General features: G+C 41.0%; 1 protein-coding gene across 1 annotated transcript in view; it reads left to right on the forward strand.

The window, feature by feature from the left end:
- The first annotated feature begins 11,347 nt into the window (after positions 1–11,347).
- LOC309444843 (interleukin-1 receptor-like 1) overlaps positions 11,348–21,374 on the forward strand; it is a 38,514-nt gene continuing 28,487 nt past the window's right edge. The window contains exons 1-4 of the mRNA XM_082062995.1: positions 11,348–11,391; positions 13,543–13,681; positions 19,491–19,620; positions 20,957–21,046. The gene's annotated coding sequence lies outside the window, so the exon portion shown is untranslated. The remainder of the gene's footprint in view (positions 11,392–13,542; positions 13,682–19,490; positions 19,621–20,956; positions 21,047–21,374) is intronic.

A 21,374-nucleotide genomic window follows, 5' to 3' on the forward strand; every position in this document is an offset into this window, starting at 1 on the left:
CACATCATTTCAAATGGAGCATGGGAGAAGTGGCAGGACAAATGCATCTTTGTAGGAGTAAAAAAGTCACAGATAAGTAAATGAGATTATCAATTCTTCCATTTCTGAAAAGGCAAATAAGCAGGATTTTTGGGAGTTCCAAAAAGTAAGAATCGTCTGTCCCTCTAAAACACACACAAAAATTGGCAGTTAACTCCCTTACATATTGCCTACAGGAACAAATAGTGAAAAAGCTAAAGAGCTGTCTTGACAGGGACACTCACAGTGGGAAAGAACTTGTGTGCCATATGTCCCCCTACCATCTGTGTACACTCTCTTCTGGGTCATGACATCTGGTTTTGCTTGATATCTGGCTGCAATTCATGTGTTTTTAGAGTAAACAGGACTTGATTCTCCTTAGAGACTGAAGAGAATAGAACACATGCTAACTTCTGCAAGAAAAGCCAAGTTTTTCATAAAAATATGTCTCCTCAGCCTAGATCTAATGGCCTGGTACACAGATGCATTTAAATGAGCCAAGGATGTGCCATCACCGTCTGCTGTCACTTCTTAAAACCTGCTAACTTTGGCATGTTTGACATTTTTGAAGGGTTCGGCCATATAGTTAGTTGGGTACCTAACTTAGGGGATGAAAGAGCTTAGTTTTGAGGAAAGGGTCACGTGCAAGAGAGTGGACAACTGAGGATGGGAAAAGATCTGGGTGCCAGGGTGTGAGGGCTGCTGAGGGAGTAGTAACATCTGCCATAGAAAGTAGCTGTGGGGATCCCAAAACCCTGGAGCAGTGAGCCACACCAGTCTTGTGCTGTACAATGCCTCCACCTAGTGATGCCTGAGACTTGGGTGGGATGAAGCTTTCTCCTTTTAAAAAAAGCGGTTCTGTTTACATAAGATCATAACAAAGTTCTGTTGCTAATAATGCCACACCAAAACACTAAAAAAACCCCACACCACAAGGGAATCAAAAGAAGATGATATTCTGATGACTGCTGCTCTGAATTATACTGTAATTATTATTTTTAGCACTTCCTCCATCCTAGGAACTAGAAGGCAATTTAGTGGAAAATGAGATTTTTGGCCTTTGAGTCTGTACATCTGTTAATTCAGTGCCTCAGAATTAACTGGGAAATGGGCAGGAGTTGTCCTCTGTAGCACTGTGTTTCTTGATCAGCCTCCAGCATATGTCAATTAGATCTGACTGCTTTATGTTGAGCAACACTTCCCATTGATTATTCCAAGAAAAAGACTATAAAAGGAGACCACTTCATCTGGGATTTGCATTCCGTGCATGACGGCTGGAACACTGTTACCAACCGTGTGCTCCCCAGGCAATTGAGATTCCCACATCTCACTTGACATGGTGAAGTATGGAGAATTTGTGCCTAATTTAACTATCTAGCTCACTGAGCTGGAAACAAATGGATCCATTGGTCACATGGTGAGAAAATCTTGGAGTCTGGGATTCTGAAGTGTTTATGGGACCTCAGTCTGCAGATGGACAGCAGATGAGATGCAGTAGTTCTGGAGTCCTTGATGAAGAATTGCCTCAGGGCTGCCATCAGAGGGGAGCTGTCAGGTGCATCATGAAGACCATCCAAAACTGAATGTCATAACGTTCCTGGGAGCAGGAAGCACTGGCCAGTTCTTCCTGGCTCTGACAATCTGAGAGTCCAGTTTCACAGTCTCTGCTACCTGAAGTGATCCTTGCCTTGGAGGGTGTGCCCAGGCCCCAAGGGACCTTGCAAACCCTCTTTTCCTTGCTGGTATGTAGCTTTTTTTTTTTCTTTTTTTTTTTTTTTTTTTGTAATTAAACTACAGCCAATGTAGCTTTTTTTTTTTCTTCTTTTTTTTTTTTTTTTAAATTAAACTACAGCCATATGGCATGTAAGTTGAAGAGAGTTTGCAAAATTGAAGTGATTGGGTGGTTTCAAAGCCTTTCTAGAACCTTTGCCAAAGTCTTTGTGGAGCAAAATTTTATACTTGGATTAAAGCCTGTATAATAATAGTAATAATAATAATAATAACAACAACAACAACAACAACAAAATATGCAACCATATCAAAAGATCCATCACAGTTCAGGCAAAATGTAGATTCTGAGTTCCAGAACTAATGGTGAAGATGAGACTTTGCAGAAAGTAATTAAAGCAATTAGCACAGGATGGCTGTGGCAGTGATTGGTAATGCTATCATCAATTCAAGGAGCTCTCAACAGTAGTTGGATTTTGTAGTGAGTGCTCAGATGGAAATTCTTAAAGTGTTATTAGCAGTATATGCATTAGGATACACAAAGGTCATCTAATGACTGAAGGGTCTAAGAGCAGCCCCGGGCATGCTTCGTGTGGGTCTCAAGTGTACAGTGATGCCAATGCTGAATTTTCTGCTCCGGCTGTGTGGAAGCTGCAAGCAGTCACTGGTATATCCTGGAGGAGGCTGGTTATTATGGAAGAGAGGGGCTCAGTGGGATCAGTGGGGCTTCAGGAATCTGGGAGTCAGGCCATTAACTTTTTTCTCTTCTTCTTCATTCTTCCTCGACACCCACCAGAAACAGCTTCCTCTTGTTCACCTCATAGGCACACAGCTACTTCTCATAAAAAAAACCAAAACACCTTGCTCATATGCCTGCACTTGTGAGTAACAACAGGTCATGGCTGGAGCTGGGCTAGAGTGCTTGAGAAGTGAATCACTACATATATTTCTCTCAAGGATGTTATTAATATAGGGTAGTGGCTATTACCATATACAGAGTGGGGTCCTGGTGGATAATACGAGATGCTCTCTCACAGGAAATAAAATGAGAATTCTTGGCCACGTCATAATGGGGGTTAAATCAAAGTACATGTTTTTCTAAAGAAAACATGCTGTTTTTAAAAATAACTGTATGACTTTTTATTTGGCAGCTAAACACCATCTCAACTGAGTAAGAGGCTAATTGGACTAAAAATCCTCATAATATTTTAAAAGTGTTTAGCCAACTTGACCTTGACCTGGCAGTCTTTGTGGCCTGGCTTGGGGGAGAAGAAGGGCGGAAGTGAGGAGGAATAAAGCCAGCAGCACCCTACAGAATTACTGATTATGATCACATGTAGCATTTTGAGCTACTTGTGGGACATGTGAAGCAGCAGAGTGCTGTTTTATCTTTGTATGTACCTCTCTCTAGTCACATATGTACTTACTGTGGGTATATTTCACTGCTCTTGGCTTTTCTCTTCAAAGATAACTCCAATCAGTCTGGTCATCTTCTTTTGATTTCCTGAGTGGGGCCACCTCCTGGATCACCATGTTCCTCTCACAAGACCTAGTGCTGTGGAAATCCCCTTGCCTCAGATGCTGAGCAGGTTTTTTCCTCCTCTAAAAGCTCCTGGCTTGTACTCAGCAAAGTCTTTTCAAGCACAGCACTTTGAGGGGAAAAGGAGCAAAGATTTTACAGGCTGTGTAGGGATTCAGCAGTGGAAGCAGTTATTTTTGACCTACACTGAAAACCTGCACCTGTATTTCATAACAGAGTGCAGGATGTACCCACTTGCAGGGGATCCTAAATGCCTTGGGTAGGAAAATGATGTTTCTGACATGTGATGAAGTTTGGTTACAGATGCTGCAAGCTGACATGTTTCTCTGGCAGGGGCTTGTAAAGACTGGAGTGAGATGTGCCGGCTGCAATAGCTCTAGCTGACTTATTCCTCAGGCCAAGAGCTGTCTCACAGCCAAAGGACCCAGGTTACGTATGAGAACCGCTAGGAAAAAAAAAGAGGAATAACAAATACTGAAGAAGACCAAGAGAAATACTCTGCAGAGTCAGGCCAGCAGCTGACTGAGCCAGGAATTCTGTCTTCAACAGCAGTGAAAGGAGCTGCTAAAAACCTAACTGATGTCCTAACAGCTGGGTTGACTCTCCAGTCACTCAGGCAGCTGGGTAGGCAGCTGCTACCTTCTCCCCTCGCTGCCCAGCTTCAGTGCGCTGCAGCTTCTGGCAGGATGCTCTGTCATCAAAGGAAAAGGCACCTGTGTGGACAGTCTCCCAAGGATGCCAGCTCCAGCTGCATCTCTCATTGCTGTCAACTCAAACCAGCTTGACTCCTGTGCCATGGCTGTGTCACTTCTGCAGTGTCACCATCCTGTAGGCTGCTCATTCAATGTCTCAGGCCTGATTCTGGGCCTGTCAACCTTAGCGCTTTCTCATGCACTTGCTCAAGGCCAAGGAATAGAGCCAAGAGCAGGCAGCCCCCTAAAAAGAGCCTTTTCTGTAGACCAGAGATGCTCCCACATGAAGTCTGCTCTTGCTTGAGCTGGCCTCACCAAGCTGCAGCTCTGGTTGAACAGACATCTTGTGGGTTTCGTTTCCACCAGATGTTAGCTAAGACTATGCAGAGTGTTTTATTCTTGCAAGTTTCAGAACACGGTGGTTGAACAAAAGTGAGAGACATTGTCAGATAAGCACCCCTGTAGATCTTGGGGTGCTCTGAGCTCTCAGTGTGCTTTGGTGCCCTGCCTACCTGTTTGCCTACAAATGTCAGCAGGCAGCTGTGCACATCTGCAGCTGCCGGGCCATGGCTAATTCAGACTACATGGATTTTATCCCCAGCACTCAAGATGTGAAATCTGAGCTCCACTGAAACCCCGGGATCAGGATAACATTCTGGTGCCCAATCCCCAAAGTTTCTTTAGTCTTTTGCTTTTCCCTCTGTAGAAACAAACAAAAACCCACATGAAACCTGCTGGCTTTTGTGTAGCTTGTTTGGCTTGCATTGCTCCAGTATTTCAAGGCATTTTGACACTGCCTGTAGCAATAGGTGTCAAATGAAGTTGTGTATGTACAGTGTGACGCTTTTATCATGCTTACAAATCAAATATTTAGACTTGGGCGGGCTGTTGACTTTCTCTCTTGAGAGTGAAAAAGTGGGTTTTGTGCTTCCTGCAAAGTCTGTTGGGGGCTTATTTCCATTCAGATATAATAATGCTGAGTTGGTCGGTTGTTATCGCATAACACAATTAACCACATCCTCCCCCAGAAAAACAATAGAGCTGTCTTTCCTTATTAAGGTGACTTCAGACCCTGGGAGGCATTAAAAGAGTTGTATTTTCTCTTGAAGAAAACAACATTCTTTGTTGGCTCTTGGTTAGAAAATACTAATGCAACATGAAGTTACCAGAGTAGTATCTGCAGGCACTGTGCTGGTGGAGCCACCCAGTGCAGCTGGATATCAGGAGTGTGGTGACACTTTGTTATTCTTGTGGCATAATCTGACAGGTGCTTATTCTCTGTCCTGCTCCTTCTGTCTGCTTATACCCAATTCAAGGCCACCCATTCTGTGGTGCCAACGCAGCTGCCTGTCTGTGAAACCTGCTCAAGAACCACACCTGCTGGAAAAAAACTGCTTTTGTTGTTCCACTATGCCAGTTATTTCTTAGGCAGTTCTGGTTTTTGAACTATCTGCCATCCAGGAACACAATATTTTTTTTTTTTTTTTTGGCACAGGAGAGGCAGGGAAGGAAAGGGTGCATGATTAGGATGGTATGAGAAGCATTGTCCTAAAGCACAGCATCTGTGACATGGTCTGTGTTCCTGTGGCTATACTGTTTCTAGCACTATAGTACAGTCCTTGGAGTTCCCTCTGCAGATTGTGGTACCATGCCAGGAACACACTAAGAAAATGTCTCTCTTTTCTGACCATATGTTTGGATTTTAAGGGGTTTTTGCTATGCATTGCATCTGATGGACTTTCAGTTGCCTTGGTCAAGGGATTGAATGAAAAAGGTTGTATCCTACAGTAAGTGACATGGTCTGAGATACCAGCTTCTGATAAGCAGTATTTTCTGCAATCAACACAAATTTTCTCATGTTTTTACCAATTCCTTTATCAAGCTTCAGCACAATCTCAGTGCTGGCCATCCAGCACCTTAAAGAGAAAAAGGTGGTGGATCTTCAGGGAAAAGATAGCAACACTGTGCAATTCCTTGCCAGAGGACACTACAGAAGTAGGAAACCCACATGGGTTTTTGGGGAGATCAGACCTGGAAGCAAAATCCAATAAGAGGTGAATAAACAGATAAAACATAAGAGGCTTCGAAATTCCTGGTGTTGAGAGAAATTGAAGGCTAGGAGAGTATTGAGGTGGAGTTATGGTGTATGCTGGATATGATCTTACTCTTAATTTTTCCTAATAGTCCTTACTACAGAAGAAATACTAAGCTGGATGGTCTGAACCAGCACAGCTGTTGTCATGTCTCTAGGACTTAAACTATAACAGCAATACAAGGATGGAGCTATTCCATCGAAGTTTGCTACCCATGCTGTTGACAAGCATTCTTTCATATATTCTTTCTTTTTAAATGTCGTTTATTAATGGTTTAGTTCCATAAATGGCAGCTCTTGGAAGGAATCATCTCATCTGATTTGCAGACTCTTCGAAGTTTATCATTGTCTACTTCTTTTGTCTATCATTGCCTGTTTGTCCATGTAAACAAAGTTTGTCATCATTGTCCATTACATTGCCTCAACAGGCTCTATAGTTGCTTTTTATCCTTCTGTGATTTTGCCCTGATTTCAGTAACCCCAAATATCTGTTTGTTGGTTCAGGATCTGGTATTTCCATTGTTTGTCACAGTAAATTTATTCTTTATCTTTTAAAGATTTAATGGACCATCTGAAGGGACCCTTTTGGTGAAAACCACCAGGAAATATTTTGCTAGAGGAGATTCTACTTCTTTTATCATCACTGTTCTACTGTCATAGTCTTTGGAACATAAATATTTATTTTGTCTTGATGCAAGTGATACTTTTACTGCTTCCTGTTAGATATTACATTTTGACTGAAACTTCTGGGTGCGCCTTCCTTCTCATTAATTTACCCAGAATTTCAGTCATAAGAAGTTAGCTGCTTCTTTCCAGACACTGATTGACTTCACTGACCAAAACAGAAAAAATAGAAGGTAGTAATAGAGTACAAATGGGTACAATCGACCTACAGTGAGTTCAGTTGACTCTGGCTTATATAAAGAATGAAAGGGAAAAAATAATAGTACCTGTAATTACTTCTCCTGGAGTAAATATGAGTCTCTAAATAGTTATGACAAATACTACTTATGACCTCCTTAAATTCCATCTTTTTAGCTATGATGGTAGATGGAATTGTCCATAGCAATGAAATGCAGATGTTATTCAGTGGTATGATTTGCATTCTAGGTTTTCTATTCTCCAGCTCAAAAGAGCAACAACAACAAAAAGAAAGAAAAAAAAATAAAAAGATAATCAGAATTACTCAATTCTACTTTAGCTGGAACATAGGAAATATTTACTGGCAAATGGAATTTCCCTTAAGGAGACAAAGGTGAAGTTGATGGAAAAAATGGTTACGGGGGGAAGCTGATTGATTGACTGAAAGGAAACACAACTGAAAGATATGCCTACTGAAGTGTACAGTCTGAGGGTTTTTTTTTTGCACATAATCTCATTCCTCTTCATGCTGGATGGAAAAGGTTATGCTAACACTTGTTGAAATACCTGTTAGTGTAGTGCATTTAAAAATTTCTTCTGAAATCTGCAGACCAGTGAGGTGTCCCTACTTTCCTCATGCTGTTTCTTGAAAATGTAGTTGAGGTGTGTGCTGCTATACTGGGTTGATATGCTAATCTTCTGCTGTGAACAATATACTGGAAAACATGCCACAATCTTGTTACTTTTCTATTTCTTTTGCTAAGTGTATGTAGTTTCCATCTAGCTTTAAAACGTTTACAGAGAATTTTTCTTTGATTTAGATTTTGTCATCTGACACACTCTTGTAGTGTGATTCAGTATTTTCTGAAACTTCACAATAAACTATTCCAAAAAGACAACACAAACTGTACAGGATATTTTAAATAAGAATAATAATTCAAGGACTTCAGTATCTCCCAGCTGTTTTCCAAAGAGTATATAACGTAGCAATTGCTTTACAGATACGTTTCCTTCATTGGCTTATCAGCCACAGGGTTGCTGTTCTACTTATGACTGCTTCTAAACTGTGTCTTTCCATCCTTTAGCATATGAATTCATAGAAAAAGAGTGGCTCGTGATGTGGAGAGAGATTAAACCCATCTTCTGTTTTTATTTTGTATGACAGACTGCCATTTCTGATGAGCTCTTAAAATTCAAACTTTGTGGCTAAGCAAAAGTCAGATCTGACACCTGAGGTTTTGCTGGGGCAGAAAACCAACCTGACAGAAACTTTATACTGACTTTAGAGTATCACCAAGCTTTGAGACAGCAGCAAGAGGAAAGTCTGTGGAAAGAGTTCTCCACACAAGCACTCCCATTCGGAAAACTTCTGGTCGTCAGAGAAAATTAGGATAAATTAATTTGCATGAATGCAGTATCGCTTCTGTGATATGCTGCAGAGCTAGAAATGTCAGTGCCTGTGGGCAATGTCTTTGCCCAAATTTAGACACACACACCTCCCAAAGCAGAAGAGATGGTCTAATCTGGTTACTGACAGAAGGTGAGGGCCTCAAAGACCTTCAGAAGGGAGCTCTAAATTGGTTACTCTTGACCCTTGCTGTTGACAGTAGAGAGAAATGCTTACTTCCACCCCCAGTCATGATGTCAGCTGGTTGTCTTCTGAGAATAGATGTTAACAGGGTAGAAACAGCTCTGATGATACACAAAATCTGAATACATGGTGCACCCCTGCTCGGTTCTTTATTCTCATACTAGGCTTGTGTGGAGGGCTTTTGATAGATAAAGATCTGTTGCTGAATTAGTCAGGCTCAAAGGAATCTCAAGGCCGCTTCGAGAAGCTGAGAACAGAATCTGCTGTGAGAAAGAGGGGCGTTCCTCAATCAGTGGGGTCCTGGCGTGGCGTGAATCATCAGACGTATCATCAGTGAGACTCCAGTGCATGGACAGCCCACAATACTCATTTAGTGAATCCATGCTTGGAGCGTGGATGCTTGATTAGAATATAGTTGCATATATAAGGAGGCTTGTTTCTGTAACAAATGGCTTTAGCGTGATTCACATTGAATCAAATTGTTTTGCTGAGTTCTTTATCGCTCCAACAGGCTTGTGGTTGGACCAGTCAACAGGAAACTGGAGACTTCTCTGGCTCTGAAGGAGAATGTGGTCCCGCAACTCCGCCTGGAGTAGTGCAGTTTCACCTGTTAAAAAGAAAATGTGAAGGAGCCCAACCTTAAAAGGAGTCAGAGCCTCAGAATAAAAAAATCTTATTAATGTCCATTCGCCACATGTCTAGACTCAAATTCACTCTTGGTTGTTCTCTGTCTTCTCCATGACTTATAAACCCTAACACGTAGCATCTGACTTTCAGTGGGCAGGGTGGAAGGTTCTTCCTGTGATGTAGAAGCCTCTAGAGACCTTAGAAGTTGGGTCTTCTGATTTCTGTGTAAGTGTTCTGACTGAAAGCCTTGTATGGGCAACGTGGAGTATTCTCAGTCTGAGTTGTAAACGATTTTACATTAGAGAGAAATACTTGTCCTCTCCAGAGAATGGGGTTCTGAGTGTGCAGAGTGCCTATTTTAAGCGTATAAGAGACCTTGAATGAGTTCAGGCAGTGCTGGACATCAGATGTATGGCGTTTTTGCCTGAGGCATAAGTCAGTCCTCTTTTCTAAGTCCCAATTCAGGCAACAATTAGCTAGAAATACATGGCAGCTGGAGCCTGAATGGTAGACAATTTGTGGCTATGTCTCTGGTGTCTGAGCTTGAATGGCCTTTGGGAACAGCAAACTGTCTCTGTCCTTCATAATACACCAAGATAATCCTTTTCCTGGGTAACAGAAATGAATGCCAGGAGAGAAGTTTCCTGCTAGTCTGCAACTTCTTTAAAGTAAGAAAATAGCAAATCTTATTACTGTCTGGATGTGCAGTTTCTGACCCAATCACCTCCATGTCACCCACCCATCCTATCACATTCCCAGCAATGTGGCCATGTCTGCACTAAGGTTGCTGAGGTGATGTTGAGTTGGCCAGGAAGCATCCTTGGCTCAGTGGCCTGGCCTATGATTAGTGTGTTACATAGTGTGCACCTATGTAATGTCACCTGAGGATGTCAGACTATTCATTTAAGACAAAAGAGCCTCAAGATCATTACCGAGCTAATCAGTAATCGAGGTATGGTCTGTAGCATTCAATCACGCGCAATTATCCGAACGAACAATGTGGGGTGGCTGGCACTTGCTTGGGAGTCCAGTACATGGTGCATGCTGACTCTGTGAAATAATAGTACATGAGGGCTTAGTTGCCATGATTTGTCAGTCTTTGGAGGACAGATGTTCACTGAACTCATATCCATTTTTAATATTTTTTAATAATTTTTATTACTTAATTTTGCTTTTGCATTAGGAATATTTATGTAACCTGATGATTCTGTGATTCTGTGTGATAGGTACCAATGTGTACACATTAGGTAATAAAACTAAGAATCCTTGGATTTTCCTTCTTTTAGGCCTATTTGTTTCAACTGCTATTTTGTAAAGATAAAGGAGGTGGAATATGGTTTATCTTTGACACTAAGGTGTAGCTGGGCCCTAGAAGTGCCCAAAGCAGCTGTTTTTGTATGCATGCTTTTTCCCACATTTCCCGCTTCAATGCAAATGGTGACTGCAGTTGACATGGTGACCCTGTAAAGCTGTGTAATGTGTCTACAGTCTAGATCTTACCTCTGTGGAACAATGTTCACTTTATATTTCAATGGCAATTTGAACACCAGATAGGTTTCATTTCCCATTGCACACACATGGAGCTGACTCATCAGTTTAAAAAAACAAAAAACAAAAAAAAACAAAAAAAGCTGGGATTTGGAACAGTAAACGATCTCTTGGCATAAAAGGTTTCTTTGTCACCTTACATTTGTTTTCAATGCTCAAAATCCATCAGTTTCATTGGGTCCTCTCTGGAGTAGCATTTTTCCATGTATCTGCATATGTCTGTTTCTGAGACACGAAGAACGTGACTTTGTTACTGTGAGCTTCTTTTTTTCAGCAGATTTTTCTGCTCCAAAGTAAGAACCAATGGGAGGAATGTGCCTTTTCAAACAGCACAACTTAAGACCTTATGAGAACAGATCTCCAGGCTCTGCAGGAATTCCTGGTTTCAGGGAAGGAAAATTTTTTTTTCTCTCTTAGCAGAATTATTAATCACGATATTTGTCAGATGAAATTAAATAATTGACAAAAAAAAAAAAGAATTTTAACTCAAATAAGAGTTACCTCCACTTTTGTGTTTCTTCTGTTTCCTTATTAATGTAAGAAAATCAGAACTATCATATCAGTTTGCACAACCTGTTGCTAAGTGAAAGCACAAGTCATCAAAAACAAAGGAGAGCATGATGAACCCTGCCAGCATCAATCACATGGGAGGGACATCCTCGGATTAAAGTAGCTTTTCCAACAGCATCTTATGGTGATCAATGTATTTCTCTTTCTTAAATTTGAATCATCCAAACTGTGCATTTACTTTTGGCAACTTCATGTGGTAATTAGCTTCTGGTTTTATTTATGTGAAAGAGACTCTTCTCTGCTTTAACCATATGCCTAATCATTTCCTTATTTCTTTTATCATGAGAGGTACTGAAAAATCTTTAACTGTGTGGCTTTTTCCTAGTGCTGAAATTCCTCCCTTTTCTCAGTTGCAGAGTGCCAGTCAATTTGATTTATCCTTGTAGCAAAAGCCCTCTGTATCTCTGATATCCCTACTGTTCTTTTTAGTAAATTTTTTCATGCTATTATATCCTTTTTGTCACTGATGACCACAGTTGCATCCAGTGCTCAAGATAAGGATATGTTGCATCAGTATAATAACATTTCCTGTTTTGTTCTCTATTCTTTTCCTAGTAACTAACTCCTCACAATCTGTTTGCCCTCTTGGCGTCTGCTGAACATCACACTGTTTTCAGAGAAAATACAAAATGATCCCAAGATGGCCTTCCCAGGTAGCTGGGAGGGAAAGCTGATCTCTTTCGATGTGTTGGTAAGATTATTTCTCCAAGAACAGTGGTTTGTGTAGATCAGTGGCTAACAATAACAAACCAAATAAAACTTGAGGCCCCCTGATCTCGTGGGATTTTCCACGAAAATGTATCCACTGCCCAAAAGCAATCATTCTGCTACAGAACTGACTGACAGAGTGGCCTTTGCATTTCCATTACTTTCACAGGGTATAGGAACTTTCTGACATTTTGTTTCCAGACTGGTGTGTCTTGGAGCCACAGCTGGTTAGTATGGCTGTTGGGCTTCAGTGTTTGAGGATGTAATGTGGTGAGAGGAGGACGGAGATGTACCTGCTTGTGTTGTACAATGCAGAGCACATTCTTTGCTGCTAATGTGCGAGGTCTCAGACACACTTGCTTCTGCAGGTTTTCAGTTGTAGAACAGTAGTTTAGGAGCAGTTTGGCCTGTAGTCACAGAGTCTGAGAGCAATTAGGTAGGAGTGCCTGAAACCTGCAGTTCTTGAAGGCACTGAGGTCCTCAGAAGCTGCTAGGACACTGTGCAAGCTCTGCTGCTGGCTGTGGAAATCAGATGGAACAGAGACATTTGTAATTGAACACTTTTGGATAAAAACACAGATGTGAACTGACCTCCATTTGTGACTGAATCTATGCTGATGACTCATATTTATAATGTAGGCATTGATTAGCTGTGGGTTTACCTCCTCACAGGGTCTCTGGGAGAGCTTGTGCCCTGCTGCCTCAGAGACCTGCCTCACAGAAGTCATCCATGGACCCAAAATCCAAAGAATAAATGGCTTTAAAAAATATTTGCCTGATGTGAAGTAACTCCACCATTCATCACCAAATTCCTGTGTAGTAGTGGGTTGCCTGTATTATACCACTGACATCCTACTGGGAAAGCAGATGGGGTATGGCTTCTCCTGTGTCTTCCCAGCAGCTCTTGTTTCTTATTGGTACTTGGCAGGCCAAATTGTTGCACATGAAAACCTCGTGAAGTAGCCCTAGTGAAGACCTGCCTGGGTTTGCAACAGTACATACAGGCTGTTTTCCACATCGAAACCTACAGAAATAAGGAGTTTGACCTGGGGGACGATAGAAAGTTGAGCAATTAATACACTGAGACTGTGTTATGGAGTGGGAATAGGCATGATGACCGTGGATGAGGACATCACTGTAGATTGATGTGAAAATAAGCTTCGTTCCTGGAAGAGCTCATATTCCAAGAAGCCTTGCCAGGAAATAATGTGGAAACCTGCAAAAAGGTTTTCCATAAACAGAGGAGTTTTGGTTAGTGAGGGAGCTGAAAAAACGTTGTGTTGAATTTATATTTTCATTGTGAAGGAAACAAGCCTGAAACAGCAGGTTATAAGTGCTGAAAGGAACTCTGCATGCCATTTGGTATCTCTACAGGTTACAGAGATAGGTAACTGTCTATATTCTCAAAATTTCTTGCAGCTGGCTGGCCAAACTGGGTACATACAGTTCTACAATTAACATCCCAATTGTTGACATAATCTGTCCTAGTTTCCATATAATTATAACAGTTGCTGGAAGCCAGGACAAGGGAAGGTTTTCATGCTCATAGCCCTCCCTGCTTTGACAGGTGCTTTAAGGTCTGAGGATGAGGTGCTCTAAGGATTTCTGAACTCTACCTGGAGTGTCCTTGAGGTCTGGACATCTGGTTGCTTCAACTATAGGAAAACGAATAAAACTGATGACTTTTTTATTCTAGATAAAATAAGGTGGGTGACATTTCCCTCTTATAGGCAAAGCTCAGAAATTCTAGTTTTCATGAGAAGCCTTGCTTTTTGTTCCAAAATATTCTAAATTTGCAGGGAATGCAAACTCCAAGTTGCAGCCAGATCTGATAATAAATACAATGAGATAATTATAATAAAAATATTCTAAAAATTCGGTCTATAACCTATAGAAAAAATAAGAAATTTTCTTAAAGCATGCATTATCAAAAATATAAATAATTTTTACAACTAAAGCTCTGCTCTTGCATGCTATCAGTATGTCATGACCCTCTTTTATCAGTAAGACATTAACTTCTGGCAATTCATATACATTAAGGAATAAACAGGGCTATTTAGCAAGAAGTCATTATAAATGATATCCTTTGTCAACAACTTACAGATTATCTTCAATGACTTTCCAGAGAATCTCAATTCAGTTTAGTTCTGTAAATTATAAGAACTGTGTCATTTGCATCTGAATTATTATTTCCAGAGTACCGTGTATTTGTAGATTTCCTAAGATACTGTGTAGAAGTGATTTCTTATTCTCAGGGAAGAGGTCAAATAGGAACAACAGTAATGTGCTGAATAATCTTCTGTTTCCACAGTAATGGGAAATAGAGGGGGTACTGCACAGAAGGAGGCAAGAAGCTTCCCAAGTACTCCAAAGCAATACTTGGTTGTAAGAGTCTGGAACTTCTGGAATTAGTCTATGCTGTTACAGCAAGCAATGACCTCTTGGATCCAATGGTCTTTGACTTAAAATTTGGAAGATTTCACTCAGGCACAATTTGACTGTGCCCCGAAATTATTCGAACACAGGAGGGTTGGTTTATTCAGCTTTTCTTTCATGGATAAACTTTGGATAGGTTTCTTGCCCGAAGACACTTGCCTGCTCACTCTCACCCCTGTAGTGTAAGTCATTCTGGTATCCAAGGACAGGACCACCTGGAGACTCGTGGAGTATTTTTATTTCCATAGGAGCAACAGATGTAATGCTCTGATCCTCTCTCTGGTGGGCTTTGTGGTATCTCCACAGGGATGTTGCTGGCGACTTGGTGACATTCAGAACAGCTGTTGTTATTTTTGTTCTGGCTGGCTGTGTCCAGCCTCTGTGGGATGTTGGAGCAGCTGCTTTCCTTCTGGGACAAAGCACAGAGCAGAGAAATTCAGAACTACTTTAGAAAGGGAATCTGTTTTTAAGATGCAAAGGCTTTGGTGATGATGTTAAGATTTTTGTTTGAATATTGTCCTTGTCCTGACAAACATAAGAGCATTGTTAGGTTCTTCTATAAACTGCCGGTGATCAAATAACTTCTCAAGTAACTTATCAATATGCAACCCAAAAGTAAATACATGCCAGCCACATTAGCAAGGACAGATATAATTCTTGTTACTTTAGCCAATTGCTTCAATCAAGATACTCTCATCTCCATTTTGCATCCTCTGAACTTTAGTACTCTAGCCAGCAAATTCAGTGGAGCTGAAGATCACAGTATCACAGTATGTTTGGGATTGGAAGGGACCTCAGAAGATCATCTAGTCCAATCCCCCTGCCAGAGCAGGAATGCCTAGATGAGGTCACACAGGAACATGTCCAGGTGGGTTTTGAATGTCTCCAGGGAAGGAGACTCCACAACCTCCCTGGGCAGCCTGTTCCAGTGCTCTGTCACCCTCACTGAGAAGAAGTTTCTTCTCAAATTTAAGTGGAACCTCTTGTGTTCCAGCTTGAACCCATTACCCCTTGTCCTATCATTGTTTGCCACCAAGAAGAGCCTGGCTCCATCCTCATGGCACTCACCTTTTATATACTTATAGACATTAATAAGGTCCCCCCTTAGTCTTCTCTTCTCCAAACTAAAGAGCCCCAGCTCCCTCAGCCTTTCCTCATAAGGGAGATGCTCCCCTCCCTTAATCATCTGTGTTGCCCTACACTGTACTCTCTCCAGCAGTTCCCTGTCCTTCTTGAACTGAGGGCCCCAGATCTGCTAAGATACTTAATATCTCTGCCTTGGTGGGATGAAGGAGAAAGATGAGTATGATGAAAATATTGATGGCTTTGTAACACTTGAATTCTTATTAATCCTTTTCTGCCCACATGCGCGTCCTCACCTACTGTTGTGTAGTACCCTGCCATGCCAGTCAACCTTAGCTGGCTGCCAGGCGCCCACTGAACTGGTTTGTCACTCCCCATCCCTCAACAGGACAGGGGGAGGAAATACTAAGAAAAGCTCATGGGTTGAATAAGGACAGGGTGATCTCTTACCGATTACCATCAAGGGCAAATGAGACTCAGCTTGGGGAAATTAATTTAATTTATTGCAAATTAATAACAGAGTAGGATAATGAGAAATAAAACAAAACTAAAACCATGTTCCCACCACCTCTCCCTTCTTCCCAGGCTCAACTTCACTCCCAACCCTTCTACCTCTTTCCACCAAGGAACACAGGTGGATGGTGAACACAGGTTTTGGTCAGTTCAAAACATTTTGTTCCTGCTGCTCCTTCCTCCTCACTCTCCTCCCCTGCTGCAGTGTGAGGTCTCTCCCATGGGAGACAATCCTTCACAAACTTCTCCAATGTGGACTCTACCTATGGGCTACAGTTCTTCATGAACTACTCCAGTGTGGGTCCTTTCCATGAGGTGCAACCTTCAGGAACAGACTGCTCCAATGTGAGTGGTGGGCTCCTATCCATGACCTCAGTATCTGCCAGGACACTGCCCTGACAGGGGCTCTCTGTGGGCTACAGCTTTCTCAGGGCACATCTACCTGCTCCAGCATGGAGTGCTCAACGGGCTGCAGATGGGTATCTGCTCCACCATTGTCCTCCATGGGCTGCAATGGGACAACTTGTGTCACCATGATCTTCTCCACAGGCTACAGGAAAATCTCTATTCTGGTGCCTGGAGCAGCCCCTCCCCATCCTTCTTCACTCACCTTGGTGTCTGCAGGTTTGTTTCTCTCACATTCTCTCACTCCTCTCTCACAGTTGCTGTACAGCAGCTTTTACACCTTCATAAATATGTGAAGCCACTGCTGCAACCCCCCAAGTCTTGCTACATAAACCCGATACACTCTGATTAGGCATGTACCCCCTAACAGTGTCTTCTTGGGATAACTGTCTCCAACTTCTCAATGACAGGAATCAGCAGAGCTATTTGGGGAGCAGCCCATTCATCTTTATAGCAATGTAGGTGGTAATGGGACTGCATGATAAATGCTGAAGACCAGGGGCAACTCTTACCTTGGGAGAAAAGGAGTCTATCACCCTCAGAATATTATAACCCTTGAAAAAAATCTTCTAAATTTCTCTTTTGCATAAAGCATGATTGAGATTTTGCATGAAGGATGATTCAGATTTTGCACAAAGCTAGCTATGCTAGCTGCAAGTAAGGCACCGTAACAACGACGAACAGGAAGGGCACTGCAACCTCAGTAGAGTGGATCCCCACCAGCTAAAAAACACTTGACCTACCATTGGGTGTGGACACACCCAACAACAGCTTTTCCTGACATCCAACTATGTGCTAACTCCACCAGTGTTCCCCTACGTTGGCCTCAACAAATGTAGATAGTGAAACTTTACCTGCCAGGGTCACTTCTGTCCAGGTGTCCTCTACTATGTGCGATGACAGTCTGCAAGCAGGGTGCAAGAAATGCACACAGCAATTATTTCCTGTTTCATAGAGGTATTAGACAGCCAGGGCTAACACACTGCTAGACTAAGCACTGTTTCTTGGAGCAGAGTGAAAACTGATGTTGCTGAGTTGCTCTTTTTCTATTTCAGCTTTTTATCACAGGATTTTATCTTTTTTCTTATAATCTTTTTTTTCCTTGAACACTTTAACTCCCAACTCTTGTGATCTCAGTATCTTCATTCTATCTATGTTTTCACTTTCTGCATCTAGCGTGGCTTTAACTTGCGTACAACTTGCCAACACAGCTGAGTTAAGTTCATACAGCCATACTGCATCAAAACCAGCCATTGAATCACAGAAAGCTGAGTTGCTGGACCATTGACTCCTAGTGCTAATAGGGACCTGTAAGGCCAGCTACAGCACCTTCATACCAATACCATAATTTTCTTTAAAGTCTAACACCTAGTTGGCAGCTCCACTAGGTTCTCAGCAAACTCTTCCAGTGCTTCACTAGCTCTCCTGTTAAAAGATGCTTCCTGCTGTCTTGCCTAACTGTTCCCTGCTTCAGTACAAGTACATTACTTCCTGACCTCTTTGCTTGGAGAATGGATGATGCTCTTCCTTACTGAAGTGCTATGCGTACAGGGTGCCAAAGGAGTGTGGTGCATCTAACTCCTCCAGTAAATTTTTCATGTATTTCTGTAAGCACATTTTTATACATACCTATCAAATTGGAAATTTTTTAGAAGCTGAGCCAGAAGATATGAAGCATTCAACATAGATTGTAGTTTCTAATGGAAGCTGCAGAATGGCCTTTGCTCAGCAGACAATCATCCCCTTTAGCCATGAGGTCAGTTTCCTTCCTGCATCTTGATCTGGGAGTAACCTGCATATGGGAAACAGATTATGGAATGAAGGGTTCTTGTGAGGTATGTACCAACATAGTGAGCCTCTCAGATCTAGGCTTCAGTGGACTTCATGACAGAAGAACTTATTCTGTGTTCAGATAATGCAAGTTAGCTTGTCCTGAATATATTTAACCTTTCCCTAGAGTAACCTGACATGTTGTAGTGAGAGGATGCTGAGTCTGCCACTGAATGCACATGAGGAAGGCCTTGATTCTGCTGAAACTGCACAAACCTGAGCAGGCATTGTTTGTGAGATTTTCAAGGTAGGGGTCTGAGCTGACCCTGACCATTTGATCAAAGCATTGTGAGATTTCATTGTTGCAGGTGGTATTTTTTTTAGGCTTTTGTGCATTTTCTGTGTCATATGGGAAGTGCAACCCCCAGACCACTTCAAAGGAAATACTATATCAAGAACTAGGGAAAGCATGGGTGTGACATCAGTAAGATTTTTGCATACTAACATATAATTGCTACATCTTTGTATATTGATGTCGAGATGCTGCATGCTGACAGCAGAATCCCAGTAACACTGGAAGTGACAAATGGTGTTCATAACTCTCCCAGGGGAAAATCAGAGTTCGAATGAGCATAGTATAAATATTTTTTTAGTTCGAGAAAGAAAGAATGAACAGTTGATTCCCAAAATGTCTTTAGGGGTTATTCTACTAAGATGTACGAGCTGATTTGTGCCCTGGAATTTGGCTGATTTGGTGCTGAAATTGCCACTTTAGACTGGCTGCTGCACAAAAGGGGATAGTTTGGGGCCTTTGATCTGCTGCGTGCAGGTTTAGTGTTGATGCTTGGAAGGCTGCTCAGCAGTCTTGAACAATGGTCTGAGCAGCCTTCTTTTATCAGCTTAGTTTCAGTGAAGTAATTTCCTTCATTAAAAAGTGTTCCTGGCGCTCCTGGGACTTTTAGAGCTGTTCTCCAGGAGCTGCTGCCTGACTAGACTTGGAAAAGCTGCCACTTGTTTTCAAACAAAATCTGTTTCAAAGCACCCTCTGCTGGCTCAGTGTCCCCCCTTCTCCCCAGGCATATGAGAAAGCCAATAACCAGCCAACAAGTTTAGTGCAGAATAATCATGCTAAAATAGAATATTTTGTGATTAATGGAAAACCTATGCTATTGGTGAAAGATATCTGATTAATTGGAACTGTGAGGTGTCATCTCTGATAGGTACTTAAGGCTGACACAGTAATTTGCATATTCTGCTCTGTTCAGTGGGAGGTGTCTCAAAATGAAGCTGTGTATCTTTCTCCTACAGATAAGAATTGCACAAGCTAGTTAAAAAGAGTTCTCGGAAATATCTGGTACAAGCTACAGCAGGGAAATCAGTGCAAAGGACCAAACCACAGAAAGCAAGCCATTTCTCTGCTTTGTGAATTTTCCAGATGGTAGGTCAAATTTTTGCATTATCATTTAACCAAAAATAACTGAAGTATATTATAAGAAAGTTTATTTCAGTTCACTTTCACGTTTCTCTATCTCAATTAAAAATATTAGATTAAAATAGTGGAAACAGTTGTGTGAAACACAAATAATGTAGGGACCAACATAAAGATTTATGTTATAATGAAGTGCACTGTTCTGTGTTTCTATGTGCTTAGAAATGTATATGCCCTCAGTTTTCTGGCAGATATTTTTACTAATTATTCAAAGTCACAGAAAATATTTACTCTGCAATGGATTTTTCAGAGTTTAGTATATGTATGTACATTTTTTTTCTTTGAAATGTTTTGTAAGAATAATTTGCATTTCAATTATAGCATTTCCATCCTTTAGTATTGAAATTCCTAAATTTTGCACTTACAACTGCAATTAGTGTAGGTGTCGTGAGTGCTAGCTCTGGAATAAATTCAGTGTTACTGTTGCTATTTTAATAGCTCATTTTCGGTCAGAATGGGTTTTCTGGTTTGAGAAAAGAATGAAAATAACTTTCGAAAGGTGAATGAATTAATAAATTCTTTGTTTTAGTAAACAAATCTCACACAACTACTATTTCATGGTATGTTTATGTTGTAAAGTCTTTTAAGCTTTTTAAAGTAGAAATTGCAAAAAATATTTCCAAGTTTTGTTACTATGTGAGGTATGGTGATGTTATTATGTTTGTTCCCTTACATAAACAGTACTGTAAACCATTTGCTGACAAACACAATCTTGGGAAAAAAATGACAAGTATGTTTCTAACACATTTACCTTTGGAGAAGCATGGAATTAAGCCCTATAGACTACTGCTTCTTCAACATAAGTAGAGGATTCCTAGTTCTTTCATCTTCCTAATTATATTAGATCATTAGGGCCTGGGTTTTGACATACTCAAGTAGTTATCCCAAATATTTGTATCTAGTGCTTTTTCAGCATCAGACTGAAGTTTTCCTTCACAAAGCTTAGAATTAGGCTCATAACTTACAGTTATTGTGAGCTATAGGAAGAGAGAGATTAATAGAAAATGTCATCTTATCTTTTTTTTTTCTCTCTCAAAAAGGTTTTACTTCAGACAAATGTAATAAAACATAAGTTCTAAATAAATCTGTAAAAGAAGAAACAAAAATCCTAACTATTTCCATAAATTATGTCCTTTGTCTCTCAATGATTCAAGCTACAGGAGCTTCTTCTTTTAAATTGTAGGATGTGAAGTGTCTTAGTTCTTTTGTCCTGTGCCTCATAATGCCCTTTTTGTTTGATCTAAGTATCACAGGTGTGTGGATACTTTTGTTTTGCTTTTCTCAGAGTAATGCCCCATGCTGTAAGGCACTAGTGAACCAGTCCTCTTGGTATTTGCTGTCCAGAACTGCAACCTCTGCATCAGTTTTTGTTGAGGTAATTTGACAGTTTGCTGCTGACTTTGGAAAATGTAAATAGAATCACATTGTTCTTTTAATTGCCCCAGTTATTTGTATTTTTAGGGAACATTCCTTTTTAATTAGAGCTCCATATATTGAACATATTGAACATATTGACACACACAAGCTACTTAAACTGCTGCCGATACATGGGAACTTAAAAATCGGGGGAAAATCAATAAAGCAATCATCAAATTTAGGTAGGGAGAATTTGTCCTTTCAGCACAACTATGATATTTTGCACTGTTTTGGAGAAGGCTGGTAGCCAAGTATGTGTAAGGTCTCTCAAGGACATACTTTTTCAA

The sequence above is a fragment of the Streptopelia decaocto genome (genome assembly GCF_964273445.1).
Source record: "Streptopelia decaocto genome assembly, chromosome: 1".
In the NCBI taxonomy this organism is placed as follows: domain Eukaryota; kingdom Metazoa; phylum Chordata; class Aves; order Columbiformes; family Columbidae; genus Streptopelia; species Streptopelia decaocto.